Below are 10,921 nucleotides of genomic sequence, written 5' to 3' on the forward strand. Positions count from 1 at the left end.
CCAAAAGTTCCTTACATAGGGCTCATTTTCCTAGCCCTGCTGGCTCGCATCTCTCTGGGGAGTGGGCTCCCGTGGTCAGCCCTGCCTCTAATCCAGGGAGCTCGGGGTGACCGAACCCCCCAGGGATCACCACATTTAAGATGCAGAATTTAAGATGGCAGAATGTATCATTAAGAAAGGAATAACTACTAATTAAAGCCTAACACAAGCTTTTTTAAAAAAATGTTTGAAAATACTCCTTCGGACTTACTAAACCGATTTTTTAAAATCACACCTCACTGTTACAGAAATATGTATATACATAAGAAGGAAAATATCAGGGTAGGGTATTCCTAAAACTTTGGCATGCCAAGTCTGAGCCTTCCGAATCACTTTATTTTTAGGACCTTCGGTCAAAATATCCGTGTCCCTTCGGGTGGTGTCATTCCCTGTGTTGTCAGGGGGCAATGGGTATGTAGAATGTCAATGTCAAGTCATAGTGTAAATTTCTGAAGACATTGGAGATGGCCTGGGGACTCAGCACAGGTGGTGACAACCATGCCACATCTCAACTGAAATGCTCTACATACAGCTAGGACAGGTTTGTGCCTGTACCAGAAATGACAATTCTTTCATGACTGCCACCAGACCACAGCAGCAACTGTGAGATGCGTCCCAAATGAAAGAGCATTTACATGTGAAAAAAAAAATGTGTATCTTAGAATCCATGAATTGGTAATAAAGGTTTACACTTGTTTTTTAAGAGGATGAGTTTAATCCTCAGATAACTTTTTAAAGATTGTTGAAAAATGGCACCTCATCCTGTTAGTCAGAAGATATGCAGCAAAGGTGTGGCCTTTTCCAAGAACTTGACAATTCCTCCCATCAGGGTATGCTGGAGGATCGGAAGTTTCCAGAGACAAGAGCCAGCCTCCGGAGAGGACAGCTGCTCCTGCGGTGTGTTTTACATTCTCCCAAAGTGCTGTCCCCTTGAATGAGTCATTTATTTGTGTGATGGCATTGTTATTCTCTGTTAAAATACAAATGCCCTTAAAAAGGTCATTCAGTGTCACTGCCTGATTAATGATTTCTCCCTTTCAGATTGGATTTTGCCAGAGGTTTATTTAAAGGAACCAAACTTTTAAACTACAACATATTTTAAAGTAATATTTTTTTAAAAATTTTTATTTATTTATGATAGTCACAGAGAGAGAGAGAGAGAGGGGCAGAGACATAGGCAGAGGGAAAAGCAGGCTCCATGCACCCGGAGCCCGATGTGGGATTCGATCCTGGGTCTCCAGGATCGCGCCCTGGGCCAAAGGCAGGCGCCAAACCGCTGCGCCACCCAGGGATCCCTAAAGTAATCTTTATGCCCAAAATGGGTCTCAAACTCATGACCCCTAGATCAAGAGTCGTATGCTATACCAGCTGAACCAGCCAGGTGCCCCTCTAAAGGAGCCAACCTTTTAAAAAGAAGAATCTCTGAATGTTTCAATAGCATAAAGCTTAGATCAGAAAGGACCACATATTGTATGATTCCATTTACATAAAAATGTCCAAAATGGGCAAATATCTAGAGAAAAGAAAGTAGATTAGTAGTTGCCAGGGGCTGAGGGGAGGAGGATGGGAGTGACTGGTATTGGGTCCAGGGTTTCTTTTTGGAGAAGCAAAACTGTTCTAAAATTAGATTGTGGTGACAGTTGCACAAGCCTGTGCATATACTAAAAACATTGAGTTGTGTACTCTAAGTGGGTGAATTGTATGATATGTGAATTATATCTCAACAAGGGGAGTTTTTTTTAAAAAAATAAAACACTTGTCAGAGTGTGATGTGTGTGTATGAAATAGCCCAACCAGAAATTCTTTTACACTTATCCCCATGATATTTATTTAATAAAAATTTTGCATTATTTTGTTCAAAGCAACCCAACAGACTCAACAAAGCAGAATGCTAGGGGCTGTAGCAAAGAAGAGCTGATGTCTTCTCAGAGGAACCCATAATCAAGGAGGGGTAGGAGGGAGATAGATGCATAAATAACTCTGGGGGGCAGGGGAAATATTCTGGGAGGACTTGAGGATATTCCTTGGTGAATTCAGGATCTCGCCTGGCCTCAAAGGGATTGGACTTTGATAGATAGGTATGGGGGGATGGGATGGGGGCATAGGTGAAGTGTCTTAGGTCCTCTGCAAGCTGAGAGAGGATCTACCTCTCTCAAGAAGCCCAAGTGCAGATGAGTTTATTGGTCCAAACCATTGAGAGCTTCTCCAGGAAGAGCTGAGGAATCGATGAGCCATGGAGTGAGGGTAGATGGAGTGGAGCAAGAGAAGGTTCTGGGACTGAGGGGGAGAATGTTGTCAACAATGAGAAAGGAGCAGGAGCATTGAGCAAGGTCACTCAGCCGGCTGCTGGTACAGGTTCTGTTCTTGAATTCAGTTTTCCTAGCTTTCAGCCCTGTCATCCCTCCCCTGGAATGACTGTCATAACACGTTCTGTGCTACCCCTGGCGCTGGCCACCAGTGGTCTTGGAAGACTGTAGCCTAGTGAACAAACACCAGCTTTGTTCAACCTCTCATCACAGGATCCAAAGCACTCATATTCCAGTAACATCCTTTCCTGCCCCTCATACCCCCGTTCCCTAAGGGGCATGCTGCTGACCCTGTCTGCCTGCTCTGGAACCTTAACAGCAACCAGCAGGTGGATTTATGAAGGACAGCTTTCTTCCTTTAACCAAACCCCTAGATTGTCTTTTAATTGGGAACTTATAAAAAAAAATAAATTGAGATTGATTGAATCCCTACTCTATAGAGTTAACCAAATAGTTGACCCAATCAAAATTTTTATATATAGGGACGCGTGGGTGGCTCAGGGGTTGAGCATCTGCCCTGGGCTCAGGGCGTGATCCTAGAGACCCTGGATCGAGTCCGGTATCCAGCTCCCTGCATGGAGCCTGCTTCTCCCTCTGCCTGTGTCTCTGCCTCTCTCTCTTTCTCTGTGTCTCTCATGAATAAATAAATAAAATCTTTAAAAAATCATATATATAAAAATACATGGAACAGTTCTGGTGTTAACTTTTATTCCTTCCTCACTGAGCATTTAATGTGATTCTTAACCAGATTTCACTGAGGTCACTATATCTGTGTTGGCCGGTCAGGAGCTTTTCCTTTTCTGTCCCTGGATATTTTTGTTAAATAATTCCCTACTTGGCTTCGTGCTTTTCCTCATCCATGCTTGTCATCATCATAATGATTATTTCCTTGCATGAAGGCTTTTCGGTTTCTTTCTCCAGCTGCAGTGGCCCAAAGTGCTCCTTTTAAGAAGAGAATCTTCGTCCCCTGTGTTTCTGTCAGAGGCCAGCTATGAACGCATGCAGAGCAGAAGGCAAGTGTTTGCTCCACCAGGGCCTGCGGTGGCCACCTGTTATCCGGGAAATTCTCCCCCTCCCCTCCTCTCAATTGATTCTTTGCTCTGTGTGGAGCTGTTCCTGTGAGCTCTCAGAGAAGTAAAGAGGATGTTTATAACTTCTTGTTTTAGTATTAACTAAAAAAAAAAATCTCTATCCGGCTCAGAAGTCATTGGCTGATACAAACACCCTGGTTTTGCTGTTCACCCTTCTCTGTGTAGTCGCTGCTGGGCCTCTGCTGTGGCAGTAAGCTTGCATGCAGGTACAGACACAGGTACACATGCCACTTGGGCTGAGGGGGTCACAGCATTTAAAAGAAAGGCCAGAGGTCTTGGGAAGCCTCACCCGGCCTCTCATCTGCGTTCTCCTTAGTCCTGACTTTGCATCTGAATGTGTTTCCTTCCTTGATCAATAGATGCATGCTAATAGAATACTAAAGCCATAGTTGTCTAATTAAATTCAAGCAATAAATATTTCTTTCCATCTGTAAGGCCATGGTGTGGATAACCAAAAATTGGCATATTTACTTTTATTATAGAAAAGTATAAAAATATCTTGCTTTTTAAGTCCATAATATCACTCACTGCAGATTCCTTTCCTTCAAAATATTTGAATAGATTGGCCAATTCTCACTATGTGATATTTTAAACTGTTTACCAAATTGGAAGAAGTCCAAACCAGAAGCTTTAAAAAAATACATTCTTTGTAAACCAGGAAAAGATCCTAAACTCTGAGAGAATCCCAGATGTTTGACCATTTGATCTGAACTGTGATGATAAAACCCTCTTGCTACTCATTTGTCAGATCAAATGACTTCTTTATTGTGACTGTTAATTGCACAAGAGCAGCCTTGGCTAATTCCATAATTAACATTACTTTTCCCATAAACACCAGTAGAGGAAAAATCTGAATTACTAAGAATGGGCATGCTCTTTGCTCTCGCATGCTTATTTCTACCAACCTCTTCAGTCTTCAGCTCTATATTCCCAACAAATATACAAATACTGCCTTTTTTTTTTTTGCTTGTAGGCCAGTTTACGAAGAGCACTGTTACTTAAAATTATTTTATTGGCAGTTATGTCTCAAATGATTATAAACCTGAGGTCTTCCAAGCAAAGGAAATATTAAAAAAAAAAAATTAGGTTTAAATAGTTTCCTTGCGCAGCCCAGGTGGCTCAGCAGTTTAGCGCCTGCCTTCAGCCCAGGACGTGATCCTGGAGATCCAGGATCGAGTCCCACGTCGGGCTCCCTGCATGGAGCCTGCTTCTCCCTCTGCCTGTGTCTCTGCCTCTCTCTCTCTCTCTCAAGAATAAATACATAAAATATTTTAAAAAAATAGTTTCCTCCCCTTTTTAAAGGCCAGCTATTTTGTGTTCACATTTGGTAAATTATTCATTCAACAAATATTCATATGCTATTAACTACTGAAAAGATAAGTGGCAGAAGCAGTTAATGGTGAATAAGCAAAAGGAAAATGCATAATTAAATATGTGATAAATGTTATAAATGAAAAGATGCAGTGGGATATTACTGGTGTGTGCATGGAGGTGCGTGTTTGTGTGTGTGTAGTTAGGTAGAGAGAGGCCTCTTGGGAGAGGTCACACTTAAGGCAAGGCCTAAAAACAGGCAGTAGACAAGCAAAGAGAAGGGGAGCAGGGCCCCAACTAGGAGGAACAGTAAGTACAAGGCCTCAAAGGAGAAAAGATGTTGGTATATTCAGTTGGAGAAAGGATTTCAGTGTGGCCAAGATGTGCAGAGCAAGGGTACAGGTGGAACAAAATAGGAAAAGGGGAAGAGGCCAGAGCATGTAGGCCAGGAAAGAAGTTTAGATTTTATGGGGAAGCAAATCTGTTTGAGGTTGTCAAACAGTGGTGGATCAGGATGCGACTCATATTTAAAAATAACTCTGGCTATCTTTTGCTGGGAACAGGGAAGTCAGACCACTACTGCAATGATCTGGGGAAGAGTAGAGAATGGCTTACAGCTGGACAGAAACTGTTGGAAGATGAAAAATATTCTAGGAAATAGAAAAGGCAAGATTTATGGAAAGTAAGAGAAAAGAAAGAGGGAGGAACCCAGTATGACAGGGCCTTTTGGATTTAGCAACTGGATAGAAGATGGTAGCATTCAATAAGATGGAAGACAACTCATGATGGGAATGATCTGGGGTAGGGATTGGGTTGGATCAAGAGTTTTGCTAAGGGGACATTGACTTTGAGGTACCTGTTGGAAAGTTCTGCATTCTTAAGGACTGTCATGCTTTAAGATGCTCCGGTGATTATTTCCATCACCGTCTTCAAACCTCAGTTAAGCTGGGGAAATGGCAGAGGCAGTTTGATATGTCAACTGAATATATGGTGTATAGGAGCTTAAAGGAGAGGCTTGGGGAGGTATTTAAAAGCATGGGTGTAGATGAGTAGATGAACCGCCCTGGGAAGAGGATATTTGAGAGAAGAAATTAGGCCTCAAGATTGAACCCCAACAACTCCAACATTTAAAGATGGCGTCGAGGAAGACAAGTCAGCAAAGAAGCCCAAGGCGTGGTTGAAGAAGTAGGACGGGTGCTAGAAGCGTGTGGAGTCAGGCGGGCAGGAGAGTGATTTCCATAGATGGATGTGATCCCTCATGTCAGGAGGACAAATTTCAATAGCACAGCAGAAGCTAAAGCCATATGGAAGCTCGTAAGGACCCAAAGGTCGTGGTGGTTTTAAATGCCTGTTTAGTCCAACTGTATAAAGTTTTGGTTTACAAACTAAAATCCCACTGATGGTGCACATCCAAAAGTCAAGCAAAATGTAAAATTTCCTGCAGGATCCTTCGTTCCTGGAAAGAAAGGGAAATAACAAAGCTTATGCAGAACTTGTCACATAAAAGATTCGGCAATGTATATAGTAAATTTCAGTAAACAAATCAAAGGACAGGGTTTTGCTCTTGTTGTTGTTATTCAAGTGGGTGGATTTATTTACTATTAAATAGTCCTCCATAAAATGTATGTACACTACGAGTGCAACTATATTTGAACCGTGCATGTGAGAGGTAACAGGCAAAAATGAAGTTTTGTTAGTTATGATGTTGACATGATTTCAGAAAATAATATTTATATTGCTACTATATCATCTTTTTCTAAAAGAAGGAAGACAATTTTTCTCCCATGACATGAAAAGTAAGGAACTGAGGTTTCTACAGTTTCTGCTCAACAGGTGTACATTTTTTGGCTGACGGACACTTTCCAGACCAGGCAGGTAAGAAACGACCCCAGACCACACAGTGAGGCGGTGTGCGAGGAACTCTAACAGGTCTCCCTCATCAATGTGCATATTTCTTTTTCCACTGTTCCTTTGGTATTACAAAATGACCAACCCCTAAAACTCTAAAATCTACTTTTCATCTTATTCCCTAACTTCTTATATGTGACAAGACCGCAGTTGGCTCTCAAAGCACCATTGTTTATCTGTGTAATTTCCCATTTTGATTTGTACACCTAAACATGATTCTGGGGGTTTGTTTCTCCGGATGGTTGGAGGGGCTGGACCACCATGGCTTCCCTGGCTGCCGTCCAGGCCCCAGCTGTACTGACTGCAGGCAGAAATCAAGGATGGGGACAGGGTGGGGGCCGGGGAAGCAGTTATTAGCTAATACTTTGCTACTTAATTATTGGCATCTTCCCACCATGAACCACTAGAAAGAATCTCGACTTAGTTCCTGAGCTCAAAGGTGGGGTTGGGCAAGAGAAGCAAGGAGCAAAGGCAATATGGATTGATCTTCACCAGCCTCTCAGCCCGGTGCTTGCTGAGGTCAATCTTAGCATCAGTCTTTACTTACTAAGCATTTATGGAGTGCTTTGGCTGGTCACCGTGTTTGCTGCTGCCCAGATTCTTTAAAGCACCTCACCGTGATGATCAATTATGAGAGACAAAACAATATCGGGATGTGTGTCCTTTTGAAATGCAAATAGCTCTGAGAAAAGTAATAAAAATTGCCACTGCTTTTGTAAAAATCAGAGAACTCAGACCCTGCTCCTCTGAGCCCCATTTAACACCTTTTGCACACCCTACCCACTCAATTAGAGGAAACTGGTGAGATGAAAGGCATAGAGCTTGCAGATTAAAATATATCTCAAGAACCCTTTCCATGCTCCAAGGTAGAAATTATTCATAGAATTATAGATGAACAAATCTCTCTCAAATTAAAAAAAACTGTCTAGAATACTTTTTTTTTAAAAAAAAAACCTACGAATTATTATTTCTTCTTCTTCTTCAGTTTAAATGTTTTATTTTAGGACCAGCTCCTTCTTGTCTCGGTTACTGTGACATCCGTATATATTTGAAAGAATATAACCAAATATCAGGCAGTGGTGATATTATTTGAAAGACTGATCATTTACTCATATGGAGAAAAGACAAATTTTTTAAATGGCCCATTCAAAACGTGCGTAAACATCTTTAAGGAGCTGCTCCAAGATGACATTACACATTTTCTTTTGGAATAATCTGATTTGGGAGCTCACTCTTCTTCCGTGACTGTTATGTTTGTTTTTTGTTTTTTTTAAGAGGGAGAGAAGGTGGGTGGAGGGGCAGAGGGAGACAGAGAGAGAGAAACTTAGGCAGGCTCCATACCCAAAGGAGCCCAACTTGGGGCTCAATGCAGGGTTCCACTCGGGGTTTGATCTCACCACCCTGAGATCATTACCTGAGTGAGCCAAAATCAAGAGTCAGACATGCAGCTGACTGAGCCACCTAGGCACCCCCTTCCATGACATTCTTAATGTTCTCTTTGCACAAAAGATTCTCAGAGGGAGAGTCCACTTTTTAAAAAGGATAACAAGATGCTTCATAAGAGGATAGAATAAAGGCAAATGGCATGGAATTCAGAGACCTAGATTAAGGCTTTCTGAGCCTCAGTTTCCTCTTCTGTATAATGGGGAATAATAATAGCACCCACCTCCTGGAGTTACTGTGAGCTGTGCAAGGATGGCAGCTGTTATTATAAGGAAGTACATTTGGGATTGGATGCTTATGTGTTGTTTATTTTGCAGGGGGAATATAAACCAATGGGACCCCAAAATGATTCAAACCTATAGGGCTGTACATGTATTTTTTGAGTCAGTGACAAATTTATACTCAGTATTCTAGTTTATAAGACACGAGAGAAAGTTTAAAGCCTTTGTGGAAAAAGAAATCTTGCTGATGTCTTTGTAAAGGAAACATTCATTTATTCACTCAACAAATAGTTACTGAAACCTCCTATATCCCAAGCATTGTGCTAGGTGCCAGGGGGTGAGCTAAGTAGTTTCTGACCTCACTGAACTTGGATCTAACCGAGAGGAGATTGTGATTGACCAAATAACCACAAATAATTAGTGCAGTCTATAAGAAAAGCTATGAAGAAAAATTCTGATTTTTTTTAAATCTTGGAAAATAGAACAAACATTGGAAAAAATACTTGAGAAGTAGAATTTTGCCATTTCTCAATCTCATAATGGATATAGTGCTTGGGTTCACTTGTTTGTGTGTGGTGCTCTTTGTTAGGATAAACTGTACCAAATTTGTTTCTCAAATTTTCAAGATTGGATTAAAGCATGGACTCACTAAAATGGCAAACTGATGAATCTCTGAAGCTACAACTTCATATCATGAACATGATACATTTTGAAGGTGCAAGAAACTCTGGACAAGAAGCCTGGGGAGTGGAGGACTAAGGACTAGTCATGGAGCCCAGAAAGCAAGTCTCTGAGGCGGCCCACTTGTTTGTTTTATTCAAAGAATGTATTCAGGGGCTCCAGGGTGGCTCAGTCAGTTAAGCATCTGCCTTTGGCTCAAGTCATAATCCTGGGGTCCTGGGATGGAGCCCTGCATGGGGCTTCTGGCTGGGCATGGAGCCTGCTTCTCCCTCTCCACCTACCCCCACCCCCCAGCCTCCCACTTATGTGTGCTCTCTCTCTGCTTTCTCTCTTTCTCTAGAAAGAAAGAAAATTATCCAGAAGGTCTCTGAGAAGTATTTTTCAAACAATAAGTTATGACCCATTCTTGGGTCACAAAATAAATTTGGTGAGTACTCACTGACATTTTTTATTGAAATAGAAAAAATTAAAATAGAAAATGTCAATGTGCACTGTCTGCAGCAGGGCTGAGGTTGTTTGTGTTTGGGGATGTATGTGTGCACTAAGTGGCCTCTGGGGCCCAGAGCCTGTTCAGCAGTGGGAATTCCTGAGGAATACCTTTTCTCAGGATATGGTCTTTTAAAGTTAAAACTGTCTCCCAAGCAAATTGGGTAGGGGCACGAGTTGCAGAGCAGAGCTCCTACCCAAGCCAAAGCCCAAGGATCCATCTTAACTAAAGATGGTGTCTGGATGTGGGGGTTGGCCTGCAAAGGTACAATCTAGAAGGGTCATCCCTTGAAAATGAACGAAACAAAGACCAAGTACTGGACAAGAGCATTACCTTCCTTCTACAGGAAGGAAATATATAGGTCAAAATCTCTGATATTTGGCCATTTTTTTAACCTGCAAAACGCCAATCTCCTCTATTGAAACTAAGAGGTGGGTTGGCTTGGCGTTGGAGAGGTCCCACCTCTCCACTGCCAAGTTGGAGACTTGTTTAGGACTTGACCTGTTAGTGGGAAAGGTGCTGATAACAAAGGAAATTGGTGGTGGGATTAAACCAAGGGTTTACATCCATATTTTCTTTGCTGGGTTCTTTGCCCTTGAGCAAACTGCTCTGGGCACCCATCAGCTGTCTGTAATAACTGAGGCCATTGTGTTTTAAACAAGGTATGCTTGGAGGGAGCGTCCTTCTCTTCTTAGCACCTTTATGACTAAGACTGCTTTCCAAATACTGTCAATGTTTTGAGTTATATTTCCCCCATTTGATAAGATACTTCTTTTACTGTGGTTAAAAAATTAATTTATATATAAAAACTCTTTTTTTTGGAAGGCTCAAGAGATTGATCATTTTATTTGTAGATTTCATTTCTAACCTCAGATCTTCCCATATTGATTTTGGATGACAGAGAGAATTCTAAAGGAAAGGAACGGATAGCTAGTCTTCCTTGGAGTCCTTAGGGCATTCCAGAAAGGACTCCTTCACGATCAACAGGGAGAAGGGCTGAGGGGAGGGGGGTACTTTGTACAGGTTTGGCAAACTGCGGAGTCCTTTTTTGCTGAGAGTTAAGTTGGTAGAGAGGGAGTAAGAGGATAGGCTCTGAGCTGGGGATCCAAATAGATAAATTGTGGGGGAAGAAAGACTAGTCAGCAGTGATGGGAGACACCAACTTTCACCCTGGTGAGGGGCGGGGCTTCTCTGCAAAGGCTGAGGAAGAGTCGAAGTCCAGGGGACCCAGAATGAGGCATAAACTGTGAAGAAAGATGCCAGATCTCCAGAGTAACCATTGATTTCTTCCAAATGACCCACCCTGTAGTTGCAACTTCAGCCTAGGTGTCTGATCTAGAGACTTCAAGTTCTTCCAAAAGCTTTTCTTAGGGCCAAAGGGCTCTTTATTTCATAGGTGGAGAGAAATCTTTCTTTAAAATTCTTACCTAAAAC

The sequence above is a fragment of the Nyctereutes procyonoides genome, unplaced genomic scaffold, assembly GCF_905146905.1.
Source record: "Nyctereutes procyonoides isolate TBG_1078 unplaced genomic scaffold, NYPRO_anot_genome, whole genome shotgun sequence".
NCBI lineage: Eukaryota > Metazoa > Chordata > Mammalia > Carnivora > Canidae > Nyctereutes > Nyctereutes procyonoides.